The 18,584-nt window shown below is 43.6% G+C and overlaps 1 pseudogene; it reads left to right on the forward strand.

Moving 5' to 3' along the window:
* Positions 1-2,644: 2,644 nt before the first annotated feature.
* Positions 2,645-3,431, forward strand: LOC103007120 (40S ribosomal protein S4-like; annotated as a pseudogene).
* Positions 3,432-18,584: the final 15,153 nt, after the last annotated feature.

Raw genomic sequence — 18,584 nt, forward strand, 5'->3', positions numbered from 1 at the left:
ATGTGTATGTGTGTGTGTATGTATATATATATATAAAACTGAGTCACTTTGCTGTACAGTAGAAACTAAACACCACACTGTAAATCAACTATACTTCAATAAAAAAAATTTTTTTAATGAGTTCAGTATAAAACAACCAGCCCTGCACTTGGCATATAAAAGACACACACTACAAATGCTCGGTGCCTTTTCTTCTCACCCCAACACTACCCTATTGCTGCATATTTTGTCCTATGGATTTAGCCATTGTCTGCAGATATTCTTGCTTTATACCACTCTTAGACAAAGACTTTGATCTAGAAAGCCATATTCCTTGTTCCTTTGCACCTGGCTGACCTGTGAACTGCTCTATGTCTTATCTTCTTGCCCTTCTGCCTCAAGGCTCCAAGACATTTCTTCAGCCCCTCTTCAGCTCCTATCATAACTGTGTATGTACGTTTGCTGATGCTATTTTTAAATCTTACTATAATAATTGTCATTAAGCTGAAGTTACTTCTCTGTCATAGTGAATAAATGACACATGGGAATCTTTCTAGGCAACAAATTGCCCTGTACTTAGACATTTTCTACATCCTAATTCTTGATCAATTCATCTTCCTTCTTAAAAACAATACTGTATCCAAGCTAGAAAAGAAGTTAGAGGACATCTAGCTCATCCTCCAAGAGAGGCCAGTCAGCCAGTTAATGACAGAGCCCAAATTGAAACCCAAGTCTCCTGCCTCATCCCATCATTATAAAAGCAAGTCAGCTAAGTGATTTTAAAAATCAAGTAACTGTGCTCTATATCATAATTAAAGATCTCTAAAATGTGTAAAAATCCCATGGTGAAGGTTTTTATGGGTGAAAGCACTTCAAGACCTCAGGAGAAAAGAAGCCATATTAATCCAAAGTTGTAGCAGCATTCATTATTACTGTTATTGCTATTCAAACAATTGAATTGTTTTAGTTAATTTTAATATTGTACTCTGTTGGATTACAGATGGCCACACATTTTTTGCTAGCCCTCCCCTGGAATCTGGGCTGACTTCGATGGCCTGTGTGACCTATAAAATATGGTAGAAGTGAGGTCCTAGGACTTCTGAAGCTAAGTCTTAAGAAGTCTTGCAGCTTCCACCTAGGTCTCTTGGAATCCTCTTTCTGAACACCATGAGCTGGCATGTAAGAAGTCCAAATATAAAAACAAAAACAAAATAACTCAATTTAAAAGTGGGCAAAAGACTTGAATAAACATTTCTTCAAAGAAGATATACAAATGGCCAATAAGCATATCAAAAAATGTTCAACATCACTAGTCATTAGGAAAATGTATATCAAAACCCCAATGAAATACCACTTCACACCCATTAGGAAAATTACTATTTTTTAAAAGCAGAAAATAAAATATGTTGGTGAAGATGTGTAGAAATTGGGACACTCATGCACTGCTTATAGGAACGTAAAGTTGGTGTAGCCACTACGGAGAATAGTTTGATGGCTCTTTAAAAAGCTAAACATAGAATTACCAAATGGTCCAGCAATTCCACTCCTAGGTATATACGCAAAGGAATTGAAAGCAGGGACTTGAACAGATATTTGTACAGTCATGTTTACAGCCGCATTATTCACAAAAGCCAAAACGTGGAAACCACCCAAACGACAATCAACAGATGAACGGATATACAAAATGTGGCATGTATACAATGGAATAGTAATCATCCATAAAAAGAAATGAGGTCTGACACATACTACAACATGGATGAACCTTGAAGACATTATGTTAAGTGAGCTAAGCCAAACACAAAGAATGAATATTGTATGATTCCACTTACATGATGTTCCTAGAATAGGTAAATTCATAGAGGCAGAAAGTAGAGGGGTTGAGGGGAAGGAGGAATAGGGAATGGGGAGTTATTGCTTAGTAGGTGCAGGGTTTCTGTTTGAGGCAATGAAAAAATTTTGGAAATAGACAGATGATTGTACTAAATTGTGAATGTACGTAATGAAACTTTAAAATGGTTTAAAAGGTAAATTTTATGTTATGTATATTTTACCACAAAAAACCAAGAAAAATGGCAAATGATGTCATATATTAAAAAAGAAAAGAATAGGGAAAGGCAGAGGAATAAGAAGGAGGAGGAGGAGGAAGCTGTCCTAGCCCTAATGCCTTGAGACCCTCACAGGAGAGGCCACATATAGGTGCTCTGGTTGACAGACCTGGCTGATCCTGACGTCCAAGAATCCCTGCAGGAGCCAGACATGTGAGTGAGTCTGTCTTTGATCCTCCAGAGCAGCCTAACCTCCAGCTGATTACCTCTGAGTGACCTCAAGCAATGCCACTTGGAACTGAGGAATTACCCAGCTGAGCCCTGCCCTGCTCCTCAGAATCACAGACATGATAAATCAGTTGGCGTTTTAAGCTGCCAGGTTTCTGGGTAATTACACACATGTAATTCTTTAATTACATGAGAATCTTTGTGGGTAGGACACAGTCCTCAGGAGTTTTTAAAACTGCCCAGTACTTTCCAATATGAAGTCAAGGTTGAGAACCACTGAAATGGAGGAATGAGGCCTGGAGAAATCTTTAAAATTTCCATCCAGCTCTAAAAATTTTATACCTTAGCTATTTTATCAGTGCACTGGAAGAAGGTGGTCCTCTTTTCATGCCATGGACCTTGGTCCCAAGAAGCATCTGAAGAGTGTAGCAGCTCCAAAGCATTGGATGGTGGATAAACTGGTCAGTGTGTTTGCTCCTTGCCCATCTACAAGTCCCCACAAGCTGAGAAAATGTCTCCTTCTCATCATTTTCCTAAGGAACAGGTTTAAGTATGCCCTAACAGGAGATGAAGTAAAGATCTGCATGCAGCAGTTCATTAAGATTGATGGCAAGGTCCAAAATGATATAACCTACTCTGCTGAATTTATGAATGTCATCAGCATTGACAAGACTGAGAGAATTTCCATCTGATCTATGACACCAAGGGTGGCTTAGCTGTTCATCGTATTACACTTAAGAAGGCCAAGTACAAGTTGTGCAAAGGGAGAAAAATCTCTGTGGGCACAAAAGGAATCCCTCGTCTGGTTACCCATAATGCTTGCACAATCTGCTACCCTGATTCCCTCATCAAAGTGAACAGCACCATTCAGATTGGTTTGGAAAGTGGCAAACCACCAACTTCTTCAAGTTTGACACTGGTACCCTGTGTCTGGTGACCAGAGGTGCTAACCTGGGAAGAACTGGTATGATCACCAACAGAGAGAGACACACTGGTTCTTTTGATGTGGTTCCTGTGAAAGATGCCAATGGCAACAACTTTGCCACCTGGCTCTCCAACATTTTTGTTATTGGCAAAGGCAACAAAATATGGATTTCTCTTCCCCAAGGAAAAGATATCCACCTCATCATTGCTGAAGAGAGAGACAAGAGACTGGTGGCCCAGTGGGTGGGTGGGTGAGCAGTGGATGAAATGATCTCTAAGTGACATGATTGGAAAAGTCTTTGTACTTAAGTAAAGATAATATGGCATGAATATTGAGTGAATAAATATTGTATAACCTGATACCCCCAAATGTTATCATTCCTTTAATAAATATTTATCACACGCTATGTTCCAGGCATTCTGCTTGACACCACAGATTCCAAGAGTAGTTCAGTATTCTAGATAGTGGGGGGCAATGAGGGGAATCAAAAAGAAATACAGACAGTATTCAGTCTCAAATCAAGGGAGGAAATGGAGTGGTCAGTTCTCCTTGGAGGGGGGGAAAGAGATTCAAAGAGGACATAACTTGAGCCAAGTCTTCAAGGATGATTTGCTACTTAATGAAGGTAAGGTACAGGTAGTGGAGGGTAGAGGAAGGACATCTCCAGTTGCCCAGGGCCCTGGTGTCTGACATTTACAGTAAAATTATTGATGTAATTAAGTGGGGACCTCTGTTTTGGTTAATTCTATGACATCAGTGAACGACTTTCCTAAAAGGGCTTGTCTTATGAAGGAAGAAATGGTTCACAGGCAGTGTAATAGTACAACTAGTAATAACGGCTACTAGTTATGAGGCGCTACCGTGAGCCAGCACTGTGCTAAGCACACAATGTTCATGAGTTCAGTGACTTCTGATCTCACAAGCAAACTGCCTCAGAATATTCAGGGACCATAATGTGACAGATCATTTGGATTTGTTCCATGTGGTCCTGGGTTAGAACTAGGATCAATGAGTGGAAGCCATAGAAAGACAGACTTCAACTCAACCAAGAGAATAGCCACCAAAAAGGCTATACCAGGATGGACTGAATGACTTCTGGACAAAGTATTAGTTTTCCAATTTTAAACACTTTAATATTTTCCTTTGTAATAGCTGTTACCCCCAAACTACTTAGAATTAAGAACAAGTGGCAAAGACAGAATTTAAAGAATTCTTAGAGTTTGTTATTCTGCTCACCCACAGATAAATCTCTATTTCCTACAAGGTCAGCAGGCAAAAAATAAAAAATAAAAGATAAGGATAGAGAACCTCTTCACTCATGTAAAATGCAAGGTTAAGCAGCTCGAGCACATTGAGTTCAACTCAGATATGCATAAGTGAGTAAGGTGTACCTCACAAAACTCTGAGACAAAGTGGTACCTGAAGCTTCTGCTTCAAGCTCAGTCCCCTCTTCTTCTTGTAGAGCTAGACTGGTGCCCAGAGTGCCGGTTCCAGCTGGCAGTCCCTTGCCCAGGTGGGTTCTTGTCCCCTGCCGTCCATCTATGGAGTCTACCTACCCATATGCTTTTGACTCTGAGCCTCTTAATTTGACAGATGGTTTTAACTTCAAATTACAAATAATCTTCTCTCTGAGTACTATCTCAGTCCCTAACTTATGTTTAACATTTTAGGTAATAGCCTGCTGTTCATCATCTTAAGCAATTTACAGGTTTAAACGTATCCTGTGTATGTGTGTGCACATGTATGTAGAGACGTGTGTTCTAATACAAATAACTTCTTACTTCATTATTTTCTCACACAACATCCTGAAAGAGGAGGGTAGAAAGAGGAAGCCTCCAGTGAACTGAGGTTTCCTCACACTCCTAGCACCATTACACCACACTTGAAGGACTCCATAACCCGACAACTTGTAGAAATGTTGAAGAAGGGCCTCCAAGTGCCAGGTGGGTAGTGGAACTAGATTACCTGGAATTGCTCTCCTAAGTCTAAGAATCTGTAACTCTCTGGTAATTAACTTGAGTTGAAATCAGCCTTGAAATGGGACTATTTCCCATCTCTGTCTTTCAGTCACAAGTCATAAATCATCATGGTTGGCTTACTGCGATCAGTGAAGGGGAGGGATTGGGAGGATCAGAACCCAAATGAAGTCATTGATTTATGTTTGGTTGCAGCCAAGATTACAGAAATGAATAAGACATGGTCCTATGCTCAGGAAGTTCATAATCTAGTAGGGGAAACAGAGCCATTCCAGATCATTTTAGAACAATGTGGCAAGTAAAGCGATTTAAAAAAAGATGTGTACAAGGTGTCATGGGACCACAGAGGAGGGGCACGCAGTCAACGTGGGCTAAGATGCAGAATTTGGAAATCATCTGGAGGAAGTGATTACTAAAATGGACCTTAAGGGAATTTCCTGGCAGTCCAGTGGTTAGGACTCAGCGCTTTCATAGCCGTGGTCCTGGGTTTGATCCCTGGTCGAGGAACTAAGCTGCAAGCTGTGAGGCACGGCCAAAAAATAAAATAAAATAAATAAAATGGATATTAAAATAAAAATAGGACTTACACTGGCATGTAAAGAGACGTCGGCACTCTGGTGTTGTGGTGTGTTGTGCTGTGTTGTGTTGTGTTGTGTATGGAGGGGGAAATTCTACTTTGTGACAGAGTTGTCAAGGCCAGCATGGGTGAGAGATGGGGCTGGAGAGGACACTAGGAGCCAGACCACAAAAGGCTTAAATGCCTCATCAGGGAATCCAGGCTTTACCTGGCTGGCAGGAGGGAGCCATTGTTGGGTCTTAAGCAGGAGAATGACATGGTCACATATGCCTTTCAGATAACTCTGGCATGGCTTTGTAGAAAATTTATTTCAGGAGACAAGACAGGAGGCAGGGAGTAGTTAGGAGACTACGGTACTAATCCAGAGAGGAGATGATAAGGGCTTGAACCTGAGTGTTAGCAGTTAGGGGAAGAAATTAAGTTGAGAAATATTATTACATGGTGAAATTGGAAGGTTCAGAAGAAGGTTGGGCATGGTGGGGGGTGTGTCCAATAGGGGTGGATTAGGGACAGTTTCCAGGTATCTACCCAGTGTCACTTCCCAAGTGAGGTATTTCTTGGCCACCCTATTAAAACTACATCATCCTTACCAACATTTCCTATCCTCTTTCCCAGCTACGTCTTTCTCTATAGCTCTTATAACACATTATACAATTCTATTACCATCTATTTCCCCCCACTAGACTATATGAGGTTCTTCAGGGCAGAGATTTTTGTCTCTTTGTTCACTGAGCAGTCATTGGAACCCACCATGGGCTCAATAAACGTCTGCAGAAGGAATGAATGCACAATAGTGGTACTGAGAAGCTGAGAAAAAGAATGCAGGAAGAGGAACAGATTTAGAGAAAAAGTTGAGTTCAGTCTGGGAATTTCTAGACTATCCCAGGGAAGGCTCTGTAGGAAAGATAAAGCTCTACAGAGTCTCAGAATGTTAGATCTGACAGGTGCCCCAAGGACAGTTCTACACAGTTCCTTCATTTGGGGAAGAAAGAAACTGAGATCCAGAAAAGTGATGTGCCTTGTCCATGGCAAGACAAACACTAGCCAGATCCTAGCACAGCTGAGCTGAATGCCCAGCCTCCTGCTCCCAACTCCAGACCTTTAATGTTTGTGCCTCACATTGTCTGGTTTCTGCTGATCAGAGAGATACCTAAAAATCGCTTGCCTTTGACCTTCAGCTAGAACTTAACCAAACTGTTAAATGACTGTTTCTTTGGGGCCTACTTGACCAATTACTCCAAGAAAGAAAACTTTGAGCCTGAACCAAAACTTTGAGCCTGAACCAGGCTGAAGCTGTAGCAGCTGTGCTAGAACAATAGACAGCTTTGCCTCTATGCCTCATACCAGACAAGGGGTTGCCTGAACCACTGAGTGATCTCATTTTTATTTAATATTTTTAAATGGAAGTATAATTTACACACAGTGAAATGTACAGATAATAAGTACACAGGTCAATGAATTTTGACAAACCTATACACCCCTGTAACCACCACACCAATAAAGATCTCTCCTGCCTTTCTCAGTCAAAGCCCCTTCCCAGAGGCAACCACTTTTCTGATTTCTATCACTACTTCATATAAAAGAAAAAATGCACTATAGATTCTTCTGTGTCTGGCTCCTTTTATTCATGTCTTTTAGCATCATGTCTGTGTGATTTAGCCATATTACTGCTTCTATCAGTAGTCTTTTCCTACATATTGCTGAGTAGTATTCCATTGTATAAATATACCACACATTGTTTACCCATTCTCCTATTAATAGATATTTGGGTTATTTCTAATTTCTGGCTATTGTGAATAAAGCTGCTACAAACATTCTTGTTTAAATGTGTTTATGGACATATGTTTTCATTTCTTTTAGGTAAATATCTAGAAATGAGATAGCTGGTTCATAGGGTAGGTACATGTTTAACTTTATACAGAACTGCCAAACAGTTTTCCAAAGTGGTTACATGATTTTACATTCCCACCAACAACACATAAGATTTCATTTCCAATTGCTTCATATCTTCACCAATCTGGGTATTGTCAAGCCTTTTCATTTTAGCCACAAGAAGAGTCAAATAAACACAATATATTTTTCAGTCTCTGCCAGCACTTTGGAACATTCTGTTATTATGCAGAATTTCATACATTCACTAAAGCATTAGATGTACCCATCACTCAGTTCAATAATTATCAGCTCATGGCCAATCCGGTTTCATCTCCATACACATCTATCCCCTCCTCCCATATTATTTTGAAGCAAATCTCAGACATCATATCACTTCATCCATAAGTATTTCAGTATGTATCTCTAAAACATAAGGACTCTTTTTAAACCTAAGTAAAATGCTATTACATTTATTTTTAAAACAGTAGTACTTTAATATCATTAAACATTCAGTCAATGTGCAAATTTCTAATTGTCTGAACAATGTCACAAATTATTTTGTTCAGTTTGTCTGTTCAAACCAGGATCCAAATAAGTATGCATATTACAATCAGCTAATATGTCTTTTGAGTATCTTTTAATTCAAAGGTTCCCCCTCCTTTTCTTTTATTCTCTGCAATGTTTTTGTTAAATAAATTGGATTGTTTGTCTTCTAAAATTTCCCACAGATTGGACTTTGCTGATGCATTATTTAACATATTTCTCTGTCCACTGTATTTACTGTAAATTATTCTTTGGATCTAGGAGCTTAATCATATTCCAGTTCAATTTTTTTTTAGCAAAACTACCTCATATTTGAATTGTGTTCTTCCATCAGGAGGCACATAATGTCTGTCTCTCTTTCTTATGTCAACACTGTTGAGGCTCAATGCCTAGATCGTTCATTCATTTTGGGATGCAAAATGGTGATATTCCAATTCTATTCTGTCTTCATTTATGTGTTGAGATATTTCCATAAAAAGAAACTTTTTTCATCTACTATTGGTTACCCCGTGGTACAAGTAATATAAAAAAAAAAAAACCAGAATAAATTCTTATTTCCCTTTATTTACCAATTTTTTAAACAACGAATTCTCTACCATTCTTCAATGATAACCAATTAGTTTGGGACTTTTTCTGTATTATTAGGATGAACTCACATATTTAAACATATTTGGTGTGTTTCAGTCCATTGCACTTACCATTTTTGATGATAACTTTTTTCTGCCAATCAAATTACTTAATCCACTGACAAATAGCATTGAAAAGTATTACTATGCTTCAAATGGTTTTTATTTTCAATTGCGTACATGGCTGTCTTCCTAATTCAAATAATTACACAGTATACAGCAGTGTTCTCACCAGCAGCTTCAGAGAGCACCCACTCTGTCCTGGCCTCTTGTGTAAGCTTGTCAAGGAGGAGAGTCCTCCTGTCATGGACTTAGCTTGTGGCTTCCTACAATACAGCAGGGACACCCAGAAGGCTACTAGAACTTGGGCAGCAGAGCAGAGAGGTATTTACTACAGCCCTGAACCTGACTATTTGAGTTCAAATCCTGGCCTACCTGTCAAGCTTGGTGAAGTTACTTTATGTTTTTCTGCCTCATTTTCCCTATGTGTGAAACAGAGAGTAGTAGCAGTACCTCAAAGGGATGTTATGATGATTAATGAGCTAATAGATGCAAAACACCATTTGCCTGGCATATTGAGCACTCAATAAATGAACAAACTTATTACTGCTCTCATCATTCAAGCTAAACCTGGATTTTCTTTAGAATTCCTAGCCCTACCCATGAGTGGAGGTTTCAGACTCAGATGGCTGCAGGACCCCTCAAACTCCAGTCTCTACTCAGAAGAAAAACACATCAATTAGTAAGAGGCAGTTGAACTATGACATGCACTAAGCTTCATAAGACACAAGAGGGAAAAGAAAGCTATGCTCTCAGTATACAATCCTTATTTGTTTTATCATCTTAACTCATTTTTCTTGGAGCCTCTTGTGTGCCAGTTGGAAATATCTACTTTGATAAAGACTTTAAACTTCAGAAACCACTTTCACCCACATTATCTCGATCCACTTAACAGTCCTGGATAGAGGCAGGGTTTATTATCCCCATCTGACAAACAAGGGAGCTGGCAGTGACTTGCCCAAGGTCACAGAGTCAATTACAGGCACAGCAGGAACCAACAGCCAGATTTTCTGCCTCTTTTACAGCAGCTTGAGGCCATCGTGGCCTCCTCTTCTCATCCATTGATTTATTAGTTCAATAGCTATTTATTGAGCATCTATTTATTTGTCAGACACTCTTCTAGAACTAGCATGCTGTTGATATAGCAACAGATACAGCAGTGAAGAGGAAAAACCACATGGACAAAAACTCCTGCCTTCGTAGAGTTTACTTTCTAGTGGGAGGAAACCAAAAACAAATCAATGCTATGGAAAAGCAGAAAGCAAAGAAGAATAATAGGGAGTATAATAGAGTAATAAGGAGGGGTTACAGCTTTAACTGACTGGTCAGGGAAGGCCTTACTGAGAAGGTGACATTTGAGTCAAGTGAGGGAGGTAAGGGAGGAACCTTGCAAATATTTGGAGGAAGAGCTACCAGGCAAAGAGAAGTAGCAAAGGCAAAGGCCCTAACTGGGAGGCAGGCCTGGTATGTTCTAGGAACAGCATGCAGGTAACCTTAGCTGCAGTAGAGGCAGCAAGAAAGAGACTAGTGTCAGGACCAAATTCTTTAGGGCTCTGTAAGTAATTGTAAGGCCATTAACTTTTATCCTGAGTTCGATGGGATGCCATTGGAAGATTATGATATAATCCTTACCAGGAAGTGAAATCAATAATAATATATGATAACCCTAAGATAACCCAGCAATTCCAATCCTAGGTATCATACTCACCAGAAAAGCACAGATACATGCACCAATAAACATATACAAGAATGCTCATAGCAGCATTATTCAAAATAGCCAAAAACTGGATATAACCTAAATGTCAAACAACAGAAGGACAGATAAATACACTTTCTTTATGGATGTTATATTTCAATGATGTTTATTAAAGAAATAATGATAGCATGAACAAATGAAAGGTCTATGATATCTACCCATGCTCAATAATGATTGAGCACCTACTATCACAAGGCACTGTTAGCCACTCTCAGCTTAATTATTGTATTACTTATTATTATTGTACCACATACAGCAGACCTTTGGGGAAGGGGTCTTAGTTCTCTTGATAAAGTGGTAGCAAGTTCATCATTCTGAGAGCAGAGGTCTAATGCTAAGCCCATCCACCCACCTGTGGTCCAATAATCAGGCAATGATGAAGGAAGGCCCTCAAGATAAACACCTCTTCTTAAGAGCTAAGATCTGCAAAACCTACTCAAGCTCTTAACAAATACTTTCAATGAGGCACACCTGAATGGGATGTCTTTATCAGAAAATATAATCAAGAATAGATGATAAATAATTGTAAGGAAATATATTACCTTAATGTAAGTTTTTAAAATTTCTAGTTAATTGAGAGTAGGGTAGCTTACAAAAATGTTTCACATTTCCTCAGCTGACTTACAGTCAAATCTTTTTGCCTATTAATAGACCAGCTATCCATCTGGCATTTAAATCCCATCTTCTAGGACAGGGGTCCCCAACCCCCAGTATCGGTCTGCGGCCTGTTAGGAACAGAGCCGTACAGCAGGAGGTGAGCAGCGGGCAAGCGAGCAAGGCTTCATCTGCCACTCCCCATTGCTCCCCATCACTCGCATTACCGCCTGAACCATCCCCCCATCGCTGGCATTACAGATTGATCCAACACCCCGCCCCTCGTCCGTGGAAAAATTGTCTTCCATGAAACCGGTCCCTGGTGCCAAAAAGGTTGGGGACCGCTGTTCTGGGAGACAGGCTGACAAGGTGAGTTTCTTATATTTTCAACTAAGGAATATATAGAACAGGTCATTAAAACCATACCCTCAAAGTCAGACTGTATTAGAGCCAAATTACTTTAAATATGGCATGTTTTAGTGTTATGTTCTACATCTTTCTTTAATGTATTATATGCGAATATTTGTAGAGGCCCATAAGATGTGTATTACAATGGTGGGAGCATTTGATCCCTAAACCAAGAATAAGGTCACAGTAGAACCAAAACTCAGATGGGTAGGGGAAAAAAACAGAAATGACTCTGGAAAATACTCAGGGAAATAAGAAACCCAGAGCTTAAAGCAAACCATAAACCACAGCTTTCTAATTCTGAGACGTTAGTGGTGAACATCTGTTTACCAGTTAAATACAATGCCATTTACGTGAGGGAGTACATTTAATGGACAAAGCATTAAGATCATTGAAGGATGACATGTTTTGTTTGCAGTAATGTGTGACTGCACAGCCCTTCCAACCAGCACTCATGTCCAACATAACTGAGGAGCTCGGTGAGCCCCTCCCATTACATCAAATTCTCTCTGTTCAAAGCCTGTGTCTGGCAAAGAAAACAAAGCTGTCCTGGATGTCCATGTTGTGAGTTCCAGGACCACAGAGCAAATGGAAGATTCTCCTTGGAGATATTTTATGTGGAGGAGCCACAGAATCTAAAACCATGAAAACTAAGAGTCTAATGACTTTGAGTTTTTATAGTTATTTCAATCATCATTTTAAAAAGATAGAGCCAGAGAGAACTTTTCTAAACACCTTGAATAATAAATCGTCAGTGTTTAAACAACAATTACATTATGAAATGGAAATTAGCTGTCATGATCAAGCCATATGGCTAATATAATTGATTGGTTCATATTTTTAAGAGGATGGAAAGCACAACCCAAAGAATAACTAAATAGCTTTTACAAAATTAACTAGAGATGATAAGTTCTATTTTGCTGGGGTTTTTTATGTGAAGAACAGAGAAGAAAATCTTTGTTATCTCTGATTTTGAATAGAAACCATGAATTTAAAAGTTCAATGATTTGATTAATTAAAAAACCCTTCACACAAAGTGGAAATTTGCACATATATAAATGCAAAATAGATATACATTTATGTGGGGGAAAGAGACATTAAAATGAGAAGCAATACAAATATTCACTTCTATAGTTGATAGCATGAGAAAAAAAATAGTTCTGGGTTTTCTCCCTGTTTTAAAAGTACACTTCAGCATATTTGGAGTAACTCTGCAGTTATATCATGTTTGACTGTGTTTTATCTGCAGCCCTCCTCTAATACATGACAATTTCCTACATTGATACTGGAGAAACTAAGATGTGTTTACAGAAAAATATCCCTCGGCTTGATGGGGACCTGTCTTGAATTTTAAAGTGGCAAACTGGGCACAGTTGTCCCTTCTCATCTGAGTGTCCTGAACCCCTTCCCTGAAACTGGATTGAAACTTTTCTTCTGTTGAGCTCTCAACCTGAATGAAAATAAGCTCTAATCAGTCTGTAGTGGAAATGTATGTCTTGTGGGGTTTCTCCTCTTTGCTTAGGTTTTGTTGGGGGGGGGCGGTTATTGTTGGTATTATTGTTTTCAGTGAATTATTGGCTCTATCCTCCTGGGTTGCCAGTGTAAAATGCTTCAAATAGATTATTTCCTTTAACGTTCACGAAGATCCTTTAAAGAAGCATTATTATTATCATCCCCATTTTACAGGAAATTAAGAATCAGAGTGTAGAATCCACTGCATTGTAGAGTGGCAGAGGTCAGAAGACAGATTACTTCTAAGCCCGCATTATTTTCACTGGGCTATCTGGAAAGAGAGATTTATCCATTGCTATTCTTTGCCCTTGGAAATGGGTTTCTGAAAGGTGGGAGTGGCAAATGTTGCCTTAACTTTTAAGATAGGCAGGGGTAGGGGGTGGGAAGGAGGAGTTTCACAACAAACAGGGACCTGAAAGGCACAAACGTGGGATTTTTTTTTTTTTTGTCTGTGTTGGGTCTTCGTTGCTGCGCATGGACTTTTCTCTGGTTACTGCGATATGGGGCTACTCTTCATTGCAGTGCATGGGCTTATTGAGGTGGCTTGTCTTGTTGCAGAGCACAGGCTCTAGAGCGCAGGCTCAGTAGTTGTGGCGCATGGGCTTAGCTGTTCCGCCGCCTGCAGGATCTTCCCGGACCAGGGCTCAAACCTGTGTCCCCTGCATTGGCAAGCGGATTCTTAACCACTGCGCCACTAGGGAAGACCACAAACCTGGCACTTTGAGTTATGGAAGTGGAAAGGAATTTTTCTCAAATCGGTTCAGCCAAAGCAGGCCTGGCATTTTTAAGCCCACTGGCCTACCTCTGAGCACCCACTCCTCTGCAGCACTTCATACCCACAGATCCTGAGTCCACTGGGTCTCATCCTGCCTGTGTGTTAGTGTAGGAGAGAGAGGACCTTGGGTTTGCGCTGAGGCGTGCTTTGTGGAATGTCTTCTAAAAGCAAGCCCCACACTACTTTTTTGTGTGACATGAAATAACTCGTGAGATCTTTAGAACATCCCCCCGCCCTTTGAGGTAGGACTGTTATTTATCCCCATAATACAGAGAAGGACACAAAGAAAGGTCTAGTAACTTACCCAAGGTCTCAGAGCAAATAAATGATGCAGGTGGAGGCGGGGGCTGCAGACTGGCCCAAGGGGTTCCCCGGGGCCCCTCTCAAGCCCACGCTGTTTCACTAGAGCTCTCCGTAGTGCTGGCCTGGACTTGGTACAAGGATCTTAGCGCCGCCACTATCGGTGGGGCAGAAGGCCGAGGGAGGAAGACGGAGGGGGAGCGCACCCCAGGGGCAGGCGCTCTTGTCCAAGTCTTCGTTTACTAATGAACTTTAGAAAAGCAGCTAGACGGAGACCCTGGGCGTCGCCAGAGTCCCAACTTCTACTGACACTTTGCCATGCGGTGGAAGGCGCGTGTGGACGCATCTGCCCGCCCACAAAAACGGAGGCCCTTGGGGCTGTGTGACATTCAGGTCCTTCCGTTAGAAAGCGGTGGCACGTTACAGAAAAACCCCTCCAGTGTCCCGGCTCTTTGGAAACGTGAGGCCCCGCTCTCCTTAGAGCAACGTCTGAGGGGCCAACACTTTGCAGAAAATCTCCAGATGTTTCGGGGCATCCCCGGGAAAGCTTTTCTAACCGCCAGTCCCCGTTCACGGGTACCAGGCCGGCGGGGCCAGAGGTTGCCGCATTTACCACCGGGAAAACGTTGCGGGGCCAGCCCCGCCCCGGGGCTCCTTTTCGGCCCTGCCTGGGCGGCTGCCGAGACCACATCCTCACTCGGCGCCACTGGCCGATACCCTGCTCCTCCGACCCTCGCTGCGCAACTGAGTCAGTTGCGAAAGGCGCAAAGTCCAGGGCCGCTCCCAACAAGCCCTCGGCTGCCTCTGAGTACGCGGCTGCGGACCCAACCTTGACATCCCCTGGTTGCTACAGGATAGGAGCGCGTCTGTGGCCTTCTTTAGCTTCTGTTCCTTCAAAGAAAAAGAGAGACAGAACCGAAGGTGGCTGTGGGACCAGGAGTGACCATTGGGCCAAAACCCAACGTTTATTTTCCTTTCCTTTGTCTTAAAAAAAAAAAAAAATCCTCTGGCGCTACTAGGCCGCTAACGCCTAAAGACAGAGCTGTGGGAGGGATGGGAAGCCCTCGGTGATTTTCGCCGGCGCCGCGAGTCCGGAAGCTAGTAGAAGCCAGCAGGGACGGACCTTCCTTGCGTCGGGAGCACCAGGGTCGGGCCCCGCGGTCTTGTCCCACTTCCGGGCCTGCGAGGCTGCGGCGAGCCAGGCTCGGCCGGCCGGGAAGGGTGGAGACAACCAGGCAGGGCTCTGCGCGCGCCGGGCGCCTAGCCTCGCCGCTGCCCTCGCGGTAACGTGAGACCCTTGCAGCGCGAGCCGGCTCCTGCATCCTGACCCGCGCGCACCAGTTGGAGAATGGTGCTCTCAGCAGGACACCTCGCCATTTTTAGGGCCACGTTTCTGAGGCTCTGGGCCTCTATCTTTTCCCCACTCGCCAGCCGCCTTTGTCCCTCAGCTCCCAGAAACCGCGCGGGCCCCCGCGAGCTGGGGAAAGCTCGGGTTTGCGCAGCAAGTGGAGGGCAGAGGTCAAGAGTTCTGCCGGTCACCCGCCAAAGAGGCGGCAGGGACTCCAGTAACACGAATGAGGCCTGCCACTTCTCAGTTTTCAAAGTGTGAAAGTTTCTAATGCACAGAGTTCATCTGGGTTCACTCTCCGTGATAAACGCCAGCGACCTACTAAGGAGACACTTGCAGGTAGGACTTCGTTAAGGCCAACGAGGAGCAAGTCTGACTGCAGGCTTTCAGGAGTCTCCTAAGGAGGTCCCTAAATCCTCCGGGGAAAACTAAGGTTTCAACAGAAGATTCCAGAAGCTTAAGCCTGCACTTGCCTGGCACAGCCGGTGGCCCCAGCCTCCTGGGTCAGCAGCTCTGCCTCACCTGGAGCTCTCCCCATGTCCCACCGGTCCCCTTGGATTACTCGCATTGGGCTCCCCAAGGGCAGACAGTCAGGGTCCGCTTCTGCCGGCTCTCAGGATGCTTCCGGGGCGGGGCGAACAGCGCTAGTCCCAGCTTGGGCCCGCCTACCCCCACCCCGCACCTCGGGCCGGGGTGCTTTAAGAATATCTTCCCTTCGCTTGATGGGACGACCGCCCATCCAGCTGTCGTGTCGCCAGCGCCGGCAGCCCCAAGCCCCTGTAGCCCGCTGGGTCTTGCGCACCCGCCCTGTGCGGTCACCAAGCGCAGCTCCAGTCCTGCCTGTACATTTCAAAATCAGCAATCGAGGCTCCGACGGGAAACAGACGTAAGAGTCTCACACACTTGAGCGTGCCCAATCCGGATCTCCAGCCCAGCCGGCCTTCTCTCCTGCCTGCAGGCGCCAGGGATGAGAGGAAAAATAACGACAATGGCTATCACTTACTGAACACTGACTACGTGCCCAGCAAACTTTAAAAGGCTTTATTTTCTCGAACAAGCCTTCCAACAATCCAAATGAAACAAGTCTACTATTATATCCATTTTACAGAAGAGAAAACTGAGATGCAGAGAGGTTAATAGATCAATTACCTGAGCTCCAGCCGGGAAGAGTCCGACATCACACTGCTTTAATTTTAGAGAGGATGTGGAGATTGTTGGTAAAGGAGGCAGAATGTGGCCTGCAGGGCTCGACTGGGCTCCCTGATCCTTTGGTTCTCCCATGTCACCCAGCAACAAACGAAAGGAAGCATTTCCAGGGACTCTGCTGGGGAGAAGGCCGGGCAAGGGAGGCAGAACTCTGCTGAGGACCTCAGCCTAGTGACAGACTCATCTCATCTCATCTGGCTTCTAATCTTGGCTCTGTATGTTTTAGTTGTATAACCTTGGGCAAGTTGCTTAACCACTTTCAGCTTCTGTTTTCTCAGCTATAAAATAGGAATAATAGTTCATAATGCATCCTTGTGAGGATTAAATGAAGTAAAAGACTTACTTTTTCCTCTTGTTTTCCCTTCGGTTTCCTCATGCCTAGCGTGGTGCCCAGGCAGGACACAGTTATGCTCATGATAAGGTCTTTTTCTTCTGCTTTGCTTTTCTGGAAGCAGTGCAGGCTGCACCTAGTGTCTCCCACCCATCCTACTGGTTGCCTGACTCGGCCCAGGCACCAGTAGAAGTAGGTGATCCTCTTTCCTTGACCTTAGGCCTGGACCTGGTAAGGCTCTGGGGCAGAGCATTCCACAGATTGGCCTCAGCCTTGGAAGCTCGAAGAGCAGTGGGCAAGGAAGGGTAAGGGTGGCCAAAGAGGGAGTAAGTCTGGGTCCACAGACTCCCCACTCCTTCCTATTAACAGAAATGACTAACACACAGAACTTACTCCAATGACAGGCCCTACCTAGTCTAGTGTGAGCTTTACACATATTAACAGTCTTCCCAACAATCCATTACAATAGGACTATCCCTATGTTATGGATGAGAAAATTAAGGCACAAAAAGGATCAGTAACTTGCCTGTGGTCACACCACCAATGAGTGACAGAGGGGGGAATTCAAACCTCTAGGCTCTACAACCTCTCACTTTTGGGGAGTGTCAGCAGTGGGAGGAGAAGAAGACCCTCGCCAGGGGAGCAGGCCAGTTAGAACCTGAGTCTGCAAGATTTCCCCACAGTGCCCTTAGGTTGGGAGGCTTGCAGGTGACAAGGCCCAGAATAGCTGTCCACCCCCAAACCTTATCCTCCTTTCCCTCCCCCACCCCTGCCCCCAGGAGCCACTCCCCACAAGACCTGGAGCCCGTTGCCTGAGAGACCTATCTTCAAATTGCAGCTCTGTCCAGCCTTATCGCCAGGCCTGGACCTACCTTGGGCCTTAGTGTACCTGAGTCTGATGCTGTCCCCACCTGACCTCAGAGCTACTTCATCATCAATCTGTCACTGTCCTAGGGGCCTCTCTGGGTCCAGGTCTCTCAACTCCATGTGCCTAAGTCTCTTTTCTCTGCTTGGAGAGCTGGTCAAATTTCTAGGAAACCTCTGCCTCCTACCCCCTCATCCCATTTTCTCTCATCTGGAGACCTCCTGGGACAACAAGACCTGTGCAATCTCCAGACCATTTCTTTTATATTTGGGGGGGGGGGTAGTGGGTAGAAGGTTGTTTATTGACGGATTGAAGGCTGCAGAGAATTTGGGGCTCTGGATGGTGGATGTGGCGAGAACCAGGCCCAGGGGAAAGCCCAGTGCCCCTCAACCCCAAGTCCCTTCGAAACCCCCCTCACAGCACCCCAGTTGGGGACCACACCCAACTGAACCCTGAGTGTCAGTCACTGCCTCTGGGAGCCCCTCCATCCCTTGCCCTCCGATTAAGGGTGACAGTTAAGGCAGATGTTTCCTGACCCAGACTTTACTCACCACAACCCACCCCCAATCCCTCCCATTAGCAGCCCTGGGCGTTTCAGGAGCCTTTGGCCTCTTCTCCATCCCCATCATTTATTCATTTGTTCAGTCAACATTTACTG

Source organism: Balaenoptera acutorostrata, chromosome 8 (assembly GCF_949987535.1).
Source record: "Balaenoptera acutorostrata chromosome 8, mBalAcu1.1, whole genome shotgun sequence".
NCBI lineage: Eukaryota > Metazoa > Chordata > Mammalia > Artiodactyla > Balaenopteridae > Balaenoptera > Balaenoptera acutorostrata.